Source organism: Papio anubis, chromosome 3 (assembly GCF_008728515.1).
Source record: "Papio anubis isolate 15944 chromosome 3, Panubis1.0, whole genome shotgun sequence".
Lineage (NCBI taxonomy): Eukaryota > Metazoa > Chordata > Mammalia > Primates > Cercopithecidae > Papio > Papio anubis.
The window spans coordinates 63,809,438-63,821,889 of NC_044978.1; the positions used below are offsets into that span (position 1 = coordinate 63,809,438).

The following is a 12,452-nucleotide window of genomic DNA, read 5'->3' on the forward strand; positions in this document are numbered from 1 at the left end:
ACCTCATGATCTGCCCGCCTCGGCCTCCCAGAGTGCTGGGATTACAGACATGAGCCACCGTGCCCGGCCGTGTTTGCAATTTTGTATCTTCATTATTTTATTTTTCTCCATAACCCTTATTGACCCACCATGTATTTACTCACTTACATATTTCCTGTCTCCCTAATGTCATTTAAGTGTAAAAGTGTTCTTTTTTTTTTTTTTTCTTTCAACCACTGCCATATTTCCAGCACCTAGAACAGTGTTTGGCACACAGTAACAGTAAGCCATCAATAGATATTTGGTAGCTCTTAATAGATATTTAATAGATAACAGTAAGCCATTAATAGATATTCATCCAATGCCTTGGATGAATATATGATTGTTTAGCGTGACTTACAAAACTTTTTAAGATCTCATTTCTGATTATTTTGCTAGTCTCACCTTCCGTCCTTGACTAACTGTTCCCCAGACACTCCTGTCTTCTTTCTGCTTTCAGGAGGAGCAAGTGTCATTCTGCCTCAAGGCCCTAACCCAGGCATCTCAGTCTCTCCGGAGTGCTCTCCCTCCATTCCTTTCCAGCTCCACTTGGCCTAGTGAACTCCGACTCATTCTGCAAGTCCCAGTACACCTTCTTTAACAGTCTGCACGAGGCAGACTCACAGTTCACTCTATATTTCTTCCCAAATGTAACTGAAGGATTATTTGTATAATTTTTCCTTTAGCATTTGTTTTTCAAACTAGACTACAGCTCACTGGAAGCAAGTCACTGAAATTTAGAAGTGCCCAACCAACATCTTTCAAATGAAATCAATAAACCAAAGATGTCACAGAGACAACTCTCTACAGATCCTTCTAAAAGTAAAACTTGGAACACAGTAACAAAGTTAGTTGGCCTAGCTTGAGCAATCATTGCTTGCACCTGTTGTCTTTGAATTACATTCTAACGAGATGGCAGAAATCACTCATAAATATTTATGAAGACGAAGAATTTGGCACAAACTAGCACTGGGCTCCAAACTCTAAGTGATGTTATTTCTTGTTCAGTAGCTATCCAGTATCACAGCCACCAGTCCCATCCTAAGTGCTGCCAAAAATTTGAACTCCAGAAGGAGTATTTTTCCCTCTAGCTTGATTATAAAGCCTGAATTTAGATTCAACATTTTCATATAATTTAATCTTAAGGGAAATAAGTTCTTTCATGTTATCTTAAAACTGCCCATTTTCAGTAAACAAAATACTATGTAAGAGATATGTTACATATAAAAGTAAGCAGTGTAAATGAAAGAAAGGATACTTTCCTTCTCTTTAGTCCTACTGTCTACAGTCATGGTTAGGGCAGTGATGTTCATTAGGACAGTGATGATGGACAGTGATGATGATGATGGAGTGAAGAATATTCAATACAGATATGAGAGTTAAGGAAAAAATTATAAAACCCAAAGTCAAACCAAGCTAACAAAATGAGCAATATCATTAGAATCCCCAAGAAGTAAAAATTAATACATTTGAGGAATAATTATAAACACAATTCTTCTCTCCAGAAAACACCTCCAGGTTCATTATCATCAATACAGACATTTTATTACGTTTTTTAGAATACTTTTTTGCTATCTATCCAATTGTGATTAAGTCTTAGGGATTTTTATGCCATGTTCCTGTCTTTATTAACTATCTCAAGACTATACCTCAGTGCCGGTATTTGAAGGAAATATTGCAGAGTAGTTCAGGACTCCAGCTGTCATCAGTGCATAAGATGAAAGACCCGAACATAAAGTTAAGTGAAATCAAGTCGGTTATTCTTAATTTTAATGTCACATAATTATTTGAGCATAGAAAGGTAACTGAATTATAGTGTTGACATTATTAGTAGGGAGTAATTTTCACTTCCATCTAACGCTTTGGGAAATGAGGCAAATAACACAAGAATCTCTTGAAAGTTACAGAAATATTCATAGTTGTAAAGACATTTTCTTCTTTTCACAAATTTGGAGTGCTTTTAGAGAGCTTTATAAAGACAACAGCCTGCTCTTGAAATGGTGGCAAGCAAAATGAATTAAACCACTTAGAAGACAGAAATTATTCTAAAGAAATTACTCCAAAATGGAAGGAAGGTTAATTGGTGTATTCTTGAATTATTTTGCAACAGTTTATAGGTATTAATTTAAATTTTTCAATAATAAATAATATACTCTATCAGCATATCTAAGAAAGAGAAACAGTGATGAATAATAGAATTATACATGTCCAACTTTAATTCCATTGGACATAGTAAAGTCATGACACTGTCTGTTGCACCAGAAGGCCAGGGCTGGTGTGTTCCTGTGTTTACATGCACACATATAATTGCCAGTGGCCGTTGTTCAATTCACTTTCTATAATGCAATCACTGAACAAGAATTAATTCTATTCTGTATACTCCCTCACACACACGAACACACATGGGTTCACAAAGCTAGTTTTGAGGAAAGTCAGAACAATAATTTCTACGATAACTTATCTACACTGAACAATATAAACCACAAAATTTCATAGCAATAGGGGAAAAGTGATGTCACTTCTAGTAGAATAACAATATTTATTTAAAAAATCCTTTAGTTTGCCTTGATTTAAAAAAAAATGCACATGGAGATTTTTGTTTTGCAAGCCCAGTCTTGAGTCTTGCTCACTTGTGCCCATCTGCATTAAATACATTTTTGTTTATCTGGTTAAAAACCAAATGCAAAACCACTGCTTATCAAGATTAATATGTGAAAAATCAAACCAGTAATCTGCCTCATTGGCTTCAATATATTCAATTGACATAAATATTTCATGTTCTCTGTGGCAGGCAGTTTTCTAGGCAACAGGAATACCTCTGTAAGAGTCAGGGAGAAGAAACTTTGTATTAGAACAATATGGAATGCCTGTGAGGAGCAAACAATAGAAGCATTTCAGAAGAGGCTGTGATTAACTTGTCTCAGGAAGGGAAAGGAAGGGTTCATAAAGGAGCCTACATTTGCATATGTTTCTGGAAAAGAGTATATATTGTCTAGGTAAAAATAATAAGACAGCATCAAAGCCTTAAGAACATGACATTGTTACATCTCCCCTACACCAATATCACAAAGTAACCTCCAGATATGCCAGAGGGAAAGAGAAATATATATATATTTTTTTCTATATATATATATAATATAAATATATAGAGAGAGAATAGAGACTATAGAGACATGTCAGACAATACATTATGAAACATGAATATACATTAAATCAGCTATGCACTTTTCAAAAGCAACAAAAATAAACTATCATACTATTTATTCTATGACAATATAAACAACAAAGCAACTGCATAAAGAAAGACACTTAACATTCAAATAAGCTATGAACATCTTTTCATCCTATTTGAATACTGTTGCCTCAGTCTGCTTGCTGGCTGCTGGTAGGTCAGGGACAGAGGGTTGCATAGACACCATGGAGGGCCTGCTAGCCCCACTCTGAGGCTACTTTAGTCTGGAAGAACACTCAGATGGGGGGAAAGGGCACAGAGTGGTCAAAATGTACAAATAGGTAGCTTCAAGTATCTCCCAAGCATTGAAACTATTTCTGACAAAGATTTCACTGTGGGAGATGACCTCTCTCAGGGTGAGAACAGGAAGACAACGTTTGAGAAACAAGGGTCTCAGCTCTTCTTTCAACTGAGCTGTTTTCTCAGTGGCTTTCCTTAAAAATTAGCTAATTTTTTAGTTTGTTTTCCCGAGTAGATAATTTAAACTAAGGAGAGAATCTGTGCAAAATAGGAAGGATTGGCTGTGACTGTGTGGGGAACACAGAAGAAAGAGGTTGCAATTGCAGGGACATCTTAAAGGGGTAAAACTAAAAGAATTTAAGAGGGTGTGTGTATGTGTGCGTGTGCATGTGTGTGTGTGTGTGTGTGTTCGAAACAGTCTCACTCTCCTTGCCCTGGTTGGAGTGCAGTGGGGTGATCAAGGCTCACTGCAACCTCGACTTCCTGGGTGCTGGCATTCTACCCACCTCAGTCTCCCAAATACCTGTGACTACAGTCACGCACCACCATGCCTGACTAATATTTGTATATTTGTAGAGACACGGTCTCCCTATGTTGCCCAGGCTGATCTCGAACTCCTGGACTCAAGTTATCTGCCTTCCTCAGCCTCCCAAAGTGTTGGGATTATAGGCATGAGCCACTGTGCTCAGCCTGGAATGTTTATGTTAAAGGGGGTTGAAATTTTTGGTAAAATCCACACGACTTTAAAATCTACATAAATTGCTGTGGTTAGATTGCTGGTTTTCTGTCAAGTTTTTGTATTCAATGAGTGTGGAGCAAGAACTGTGACTACTTATGAAAAACTAGGCAAATATATATTCTAACTGTATTTTGTAAAAGAAGTATTATGTTATTTGTTGAAAAAATATTAGCTGTGAATGAAACTGAACATTTACATGTGAAACTTTTACTAGAATAGCTTAAGAAAATAAACTAAATCCCTCGTTGTCTAGGATATAATTAAACAAAGTTGAAATGAAGAATTATAATGATAAGAAATTCCCATTTTAGCTATTTTTTGGTGGGATGCAAAGATTTCTTGCATTTTTTTTTTTTTTGTAGAAGGGGCTATAATAATGTCATATTTAGCAAATAACTATTGTAAAAAATATCCATTTTGTTTTGTTTGAATCACAGTAACTTCATGTTGAGTGCTTACTATGTGCTTGTAATACAATGCTGCAGCTTTGCCCCTGTCCAGGGATTTAATGGGGAACTTTAAGATATGGCAGTCCTGCGAGCTGCAAAGAAGCGTTGGACATTCACTATCTCATTTCATCCTTGCTCCATGACTGTGAGGCAGATTCTATCATCCCACTCTATAGATGCAGAAACTGACTTGCAGGAAAGGTAACTAACATGACTCAAGTCCTAGAGAGGCCTGAGTGGCTGAGTCACGCAGCAGTTGCTCTGGTTTCTCGTTGCAACAATGCTGTGTCCAGACCCAAAGTCAACTTGTGGTGGGAAGGAGTGCCCTGGAGGGGAGTCAGCCAGGGAAATGGAAGTAAGATTCAAAACTGACTCACATAGATGTGAGACCTTAGGAAAGCTGCTTAATAGTCCTGCAACTTAGATGCAGAATAAGCATTTTTCCAAAGTTTAAACGAAATTGCAAATTTAAAATGAAGTGTTTATTTTCTCCTAGTAAATGCTAGCTCTCCCCTACACAAAGTGACTTGTATAATTTCACCCAAGCTAACTATAGACAAATATTAAGATTCAATTATAGGTTAATATTTTACAATAGAAATCTGACCTCTACCTATTTTCCTTTTATTTCATTTTTATGCATGTATGTACTCAGGCGCTTTTTATTCATCTTTTCTGGGGATTCCAAGTTTCTTACTGCCAAGGTGATCATATTCTTCGAGCAGTAACTCTAAAAAGGTAATTCTTGAAAATGTTTTTAAGGCTTCCTTTAGATTTGAGTTCCTTTTTTGTTTTTTTGTTTTGTTTTGTTTTCTTTGAGACTGAATCACGCTCTGTCGCCCAGGCTGGAGTGCATTAGGGCAATCTCCACTCACTGCAAGCTCTGCCTCCCGGGTTCACGCCATTCTCCTGCCTCAGCCCCCCGAGTAGCTGGGACTACAGTTGCCCACCACCATGCCTGGCTAATTTTTTTTAAAAAAATTTTTATTTTTTATTTTTAGTAGAGATGGGTTTTCACCGTGTTAGCCAGGATGGTCTCAATCTCCTGATCTTGTGATCCGCCTGCCTCGGCCTCCCAAAGTGCTGGGATTACAGGCGGGAGCCACTGCGCCCGGCCGACTTCTTTTCCTAATTCAAGGAATTTTGCTGCTACTGTTTCCATTCCACTGCTTTGTTGTCTCCTTGGCTTTACCTATTCACTTACTATACTGTAAAACTAAGTTGTAGCTGGCTGTCTCTGCTTATACAGAAATCCCATGACTACACTCCTGTTGCTTTCAGTTTCCCAGTGTTGCACTAAATTCTGGTTTCTGCCTTTATTCCTCCCAACATGTTTTTGAGGTACAAACCCCAAGTACAGTATTATCTTCATACCTGTCCCAGCCTGATTCTCAGCTCTGTCTTTTTCTCGCTCCCTATGTGCTGCCAGGAGAACATTCCTCTGCCTTATGATTTGGGCAAAAGGCTACCTATGCCATAAGAAATAATGCACTCGTTAAGGTCTTTTCCTCTATTGTTTTCCAAAGATTCTGTGGCTTCTAGGGTTTTCTGAGCCACATGTCTGAGAACAATGAAGACGGGTTTAGTTCCAATTACTATTTTAATCTCCAATTTTCCCGTTTACGTTAACACATTTTATTGCTGCTCCATTGGAGATCCGTTATAGTAACACTAAGGTTTTCTTCAAAATATAGCTGACCCTTGAATAACAGGGATTTTCACGGAGCAGGACCATCTATACACAGATCTTTTTCAACAAATATATTAGAAAATTTTCAGTAGACTTGAGAAAATTTGAAAAAACTCACAGATAAACCTTATAGCCTAAAAATAACTAAAAAATTAAAAAGTTAGGTATGTCATGAATGAGTAAAATGTATGCAGATATTATTCTATTTTATCCTTTACTACCATACAATACACACAAATCTATTACAAAAGTTAAAATTTATCAAAATTTATACACACACTTATTGACAATACATGACCTCATTCACAGTCCAAAGAAATGTAAACAAATATAAAGATCCAGTATCAAATCATAACCACATAAAATTAACTGAAATACATACTGTACTACTGTAATAATTTTGTAGCCACCTCTTGTTGCTATTGCAGTGAGCTGAAGTGTTGTATCTGCTGAAAACACCTTGTAATTTTAATCATCTGTATGTGAGCAGTTCCTCACTACAGTAAACTGTTTATCACAGTAAAAAAGGATCTCTCATTATACTCATGTATTTGCCATGTTTTGTGCAATATCACAAACCTTGAATAACATGATAGTACCCAAAATAAAGTGCCATTAGTGATGCAGGAAGTGCTCCCAAAAGCAGAGAAAAGTCATGAAAATGCAAGAAAAAAGGTTAATTGCTTGATATATACTTTAAATTGAGGTCTGCAATTGTGTTTGCCTGCCATTTCAAGATAAACGAATCCAGGGTAAGGATCATTGTTAAAAAAAAAAAAAGAGAAAGAAAAGAAAAAAGATACATGAAGCCCTTTCTATAGCTGTGCCAGCAGGTGAACAAACCCTGTACTTTTTGCAAAATGTCTTATTATCTTGTATTGAAAACGTAGCTTTTATGTGGATACAAGATTGCTATAAGAAAGGCTCTTTCTTTACAGCAGTAAGATAGAGTCTTTAGAATCTAATATGGTTAAAGCCTAGATAGACTCTAACATGATTTGATAAAAAACGAAGTCATTTTACGACAAAGCAAAAGGAAAGTGTAGAATCTAAAGCTGGAGGATTTAATGCCAGCAAAGAATGATTTCACAGTTTTAGAAAGAAGTTTGGCTTTACAAATGTCAAAATAACAGGAGAAGCGCCTTCTATTAACCAAGAGATAGCAGATGAATTCCCATTAAGAAGAGCATTGAGGAGAAAAAGTATCTCTACCTGAATGGGATTTTAATGTCAACAAAAGTACCCTATTCTGGGGGGTGGGGGGGGGGCGGGGAGAGTTTTAAAGGATATTAATAAGGAAGAGAAGTGAGTACTAGGATTTAAGGCAGAAAGGGACAGGCTAACTCTACTGTTTTATGTAAATGAAGTTGAGTTTATGATCAGAACTGACCTTTTGTGTAAAGCTGTGAAACCCCAAGCCTTGAAGGGAAAGATAAACACCAACTGCTAGTCTTTGGTTTTACAACAAGGACACTTGGACAAGAACCCTTTTCCTGGATGGGTTCAATTGATGCTTTGTCCCTGATCTCAGAAGGTACCTTTCTAGTAAAGCATTGCCTTTTGGCATTCTTTTGATTAGACAAACCCTTGGCCACTCAGAATCCTATGAGTTCAACATCAAAGGCATCAAAGATATCTATTTGCTGCCAAACATATCTCTAATTCAGCTTCTAGATCAAGGGGTCATAAGGATTATTAAGGCTCATAATAAATGGTACTCCATAAAAAAGATTTTCAAAGCTGTGGAAGAGAAACACGACTGAGAGACCATGAGTCTGGAAAAATTACACCACTGAAGATGCCATCAACGTGATAGAAAAAGTCATGAAAATTATCAAGATCCAAACAATAAATTTCTGCTGGAGAAAATTCTGTGACATCACAATATTCACAACAGAGCCAATGAAGGAAATCATGAAAGAGATTCTGGATATATATATTTAAAAAAAAGTAGGTGGGAGAGTTTCAAGATGTGGATCTTACAGAAATTCAAGAACTAATAAACAGCTCACTGGTGATATTAACAGAAACAACTGGATGGAGATCAGTATTTCTGAACCAGTCTCAGGTGATGAGAAAGAAGTCATAGAAGAAGCAATGCCAGAAAACAAATTGACATTGGACAACTTGGTGGAAGATTCTGATTATTTAGGGCCGCTTTGGACTTCTTTTATGACATGGACTTTTCTATATGAGTGCTAAAACTAAAGTAAAATGGTTTAAAGAGTACTGGTGACAGGTGACAATGCGCTAGCAGGCCTCACTCTTGCCGCCTCCTTAGCCTCCTCATCCACTCTGGTGCCGCTTGAGGAGCCCTTCAGCCCACCACTGCACTGTGGGAGCCTCTCTCTCGGCTGGCTGAGGCCGGAGCCATCTCCCTCTGCTCGAGGGCAGGTGTGGAAAGAGAGGCGCAGGCGGGAACCAGGGCTGCGCGTGGCACTCACAGGCCAGCACAAATTCCGGTGGGCACGAGCTCGGTGGGCCTCACATTAGGAGCTGCTGGCCAGTGCTGCCAGCCCAGGGCAGTAAGGGGCTTAGCACCCAGGTCAGCAGCTGCGGAGGTTGCAGGGTCCCCCAGCACTGCCAGCCTGCATGCACCATGCTGGAATTCTCACCAGGCCTCAGCTGCCACCCCGTGGGACAGAGCGCCGGACCTGCAGCCTGCCATGCCCGAGCCTCCCCCTCAAGCCCTAGGCTCCTGAGTGACCCAACACTCACTGACGAGCACTGCCCCTTGCTCCGCAGCACCCAGTCCCATCAACCGCCCAAGGGCTGAGGAGTGCAGGTATGGCTAGGAACTGGCAGGCAGCTCCACCTGCAAGACCTATGCAGGATCCACTAGGTGAAGCCAGTTAGCCAGTTGGGCTCCTGAGTGTACTGGGGACTTGGAGAACTTTTATATCTAGCTAGAGGATTGTAAATGCACCAATCAGCACTCTGTGTCTAGCCCAGGGATTGTAAACGCACCAATCAGCACCCTGTCAAAATGGTCCAATCAGCACCCTGTAAAATTGACCAATCTGTTCTCTGTAAACACCTTCCATACTGTAGAAGGTTTTTTTTTTGTTGTTTTTTGTTTTTGTTTTTGTTTTTGTTTTGCTCTTTGCAATAAATCTTGCTGCTGCTCATTCTTTGGGTCCTCGGGGCATTTGTAAGTTATAACACCCACCACCAAAGTCTGCAGCTTCACTTCTGAAGCCAGCGAGACCACAAACCCACCAGAAGGAAGAAACTGCGGACATGCCATCTTTAAGAACTGTAACACTCACTGCCAGGGTCTGAGGCTTCATTCGTGAAGTCAACGAGACCAAGAACCCACCGATTCCGTACACATTGGTACCATTAGAAACATTTTTAGAGTGAAAAAGAAACAAGTTAGAAATCACAATGTATTCTCTAAAGGTTACATATAGTGTACTTGCTTCTCCTGCCTCTTCTTACACCTCCTTCACTTCATCCACCCCTGCCACCTGTGAAAACAGCAAGACCAATCCTTCCTTTTCCTTCTCTTTCTTAGCTTCTTCAATGTGGACAGAACCAGGACAAAGACCTTTATGATGATGAATTTCCACTTACTGTATAGTGAATACATTTTTTCTTCCTATGATTTTCTTAATACCATTTTCCTTTCTCTAAATTTGTTGTGAGAATACATTATATAATATATACACATCATATGTGTTAATTGACTATTTGTGTTATCAATAAGGCTTCTGGTTAAGAGTAGATTATTAGTAATTAGGTTTGGGGGAGTCAAAAGTTCATGAATTTTCAACTGAGCAGAGGGTCAGCATTTCTAACTTGTATGTTTTTCAAGGGTCTACTGAAAAGTAATATTGAAGCAATTATATAACCAATATTTTAACCAAAAGCTTCAGTTAAACTAAGCAACCAACGTGTTTACCAAAAATCTTCTTTTATAAAGATTTTATAAATTGCAAGGACTTTACTATTGTTTTAGTGATGGACACCACAAGAAAACATTTTTTCTCATATCTTGGAATTAGGAATCCCACATTGTACTTTGCTGGTGTCAAAAATAAGATTTCAACTTTTGAACATTCTGACGTAAATCATGTTTCTTTTTTCACGCTATGTGTTTAGAAGGCTTTGAGATAAAAATGTGATCTATATGTAGGACGTGAACGGAATTTCATAAACTGTCTTTTGTGCATCTCATCATATTACATCTTAATTTTCTATCCTGCTATTTTCTATCCTACTGTAACCCTGTCTCATACTCCTTATTTAATTTAACTTTATCTTGTCCTGCAGACATAGCCTCTTTTAAAACTTTCTAAAATATAACAGGTTATATCCATTACATTTAATTAAAGACATTCAACAAAGGAAATTCTGTGGGAAAGTTCAAGATTGAGCAATTTTTAAGAATATTTAAATGTGGTTACTGGAGTCAAGCAGACCCTGTGTTGCAGCTTCAGGAGCTTAGCTGGTCTCTGGTCCTCAGCTTGGCCCTATGGACCCGGCTGGACACTCCCCCGAGAACAGTGGGGAGCCTAGTGCCCAGTGTCCCTGGGACTGATGCAAACCATTGAGGAGGTGGCTGGCTGGGCATGCAGGCACACAGGTGCCAGCCAAGGCTGAGTGGAGCTTACCCAAATAATTTTTAACATCAACCCCCTGGAGAATCTGAAGGTATATATCATCGGTCCGTCTCCTTGGTGGTCTTTATGATCGTTGTGGGCACCATGGCATAGCTTTCCCAACCCTGGACTGTTTCTTCAAAATCATGGAGATTAAGTCACCAGAAATGGCAGAAGATCGGAATACTTTTCTGCTGTGGTTTAATGATTTGGACTTGCATGCATCAGAAAACGAAACATTAAGGCATCTCAAAAATGACACCAAAACTTCGGGAAGCATAATGACCATGCAGACCAGAGCGTCCACTGGGTCTTCCCAGGCCCTGGAGGATTCAGGCCCAGTTAACATCTCAGTCAAAATCATCCTAACCCTGGACCCACTCAAATTATTTGGAGGGTACTCTCATGGCATCACTCATCTGTATTCAATCATTTTAGGTCATCAGATTGGACTTTGAGACAGAGAAGCCGACGAAGGGATAAATATTACCTTTACTCTGCCTGCAACTTGAACATCAGATAGTTGTGCTCTTGATGGTCCCCATGAGCAGATGGTGTTCACAGCGTGCATGACCCTCAGGGACACCCTGGGTGTGTTCCCCTTCACTGTGCAGCCACCGCACTGTGTTTCTGACACACAGCGATGGCTACACTATGGTGCAAGATCTTTGGAACTGATAGAAAGGCCAGCACAATACGCTCAAGGTTACAGTCTTTTCCGGTGTTAGAAAAGGCCCATTGAAAAAGGCTATCATGCTTTTAATCCCAAGCATACAGTTATTGCTCCAGATGATGACTGTTCATTGATGAATTTGCATCTTATGCATACCAGTTACTTCCTCTTCATGATGGTGATAATAGTGTTTTGCTATACTGTTATCAAAGGCAGACCCAACAAATTGTGGCAGAGCAATCCTAAATATTGTCCTGAGAAGACAGCTTCGGCTGAAACCTAATCCCACAGCTTCTTGTTTTCTGAGAGAGACTGAGAGAACCATAATCCTTGCCTGTTGAACCCAGCTTGGGTCTGGGCACTCTGTGATACATTATCTTGCAATGTTGGGTTATTCCAGCGAATGACATTTCAAGTGCCTGTAACTTACTTGCATTTATTTATTTATTTATTTATTTATTTATTTATTTATTTATTTTTGAGACGGAGTCTCACTCTGTCTCCCAGGTTGTAGTGCAGTGGCGCGATCACAGATTATTGCAACTTCTGCCTCCCGGGTTCAAGCCATTCTCCTGCCTCAGTCTCCTGAGTAGCTGAGATTACTGGTGTGTGCCGCCATACCTGGCTTTTTTTTTTTTTTTTTATTTTTAGTGGAGACGGGGTTTCACCATGTTGGTCAGGCTTGTCTCCAACTCCTGTCCTCGTGATCCACCCACCTCGGCCTCCCAAAGTTCTGGGATTATAGACATGAGCCACCGCACCTAGCCTATTTGTGCATATTTATAAAAATCGACTTGGAAGTTGGTC

General features: G+C 39.3%; 1 pseudogene; it reads left to right on the plus strand.

The window, feature by feature from the left end:
* Positions 1-10,994: 10,994 nt before the first annotated feature.
* LOC101008013 lies at positions 10,995-12,120 on the plus strand (annotated as a pseudogene).
* The last annotated feature ends 332 nt before the right edge of the window (positions 12,121-12,452 follow it).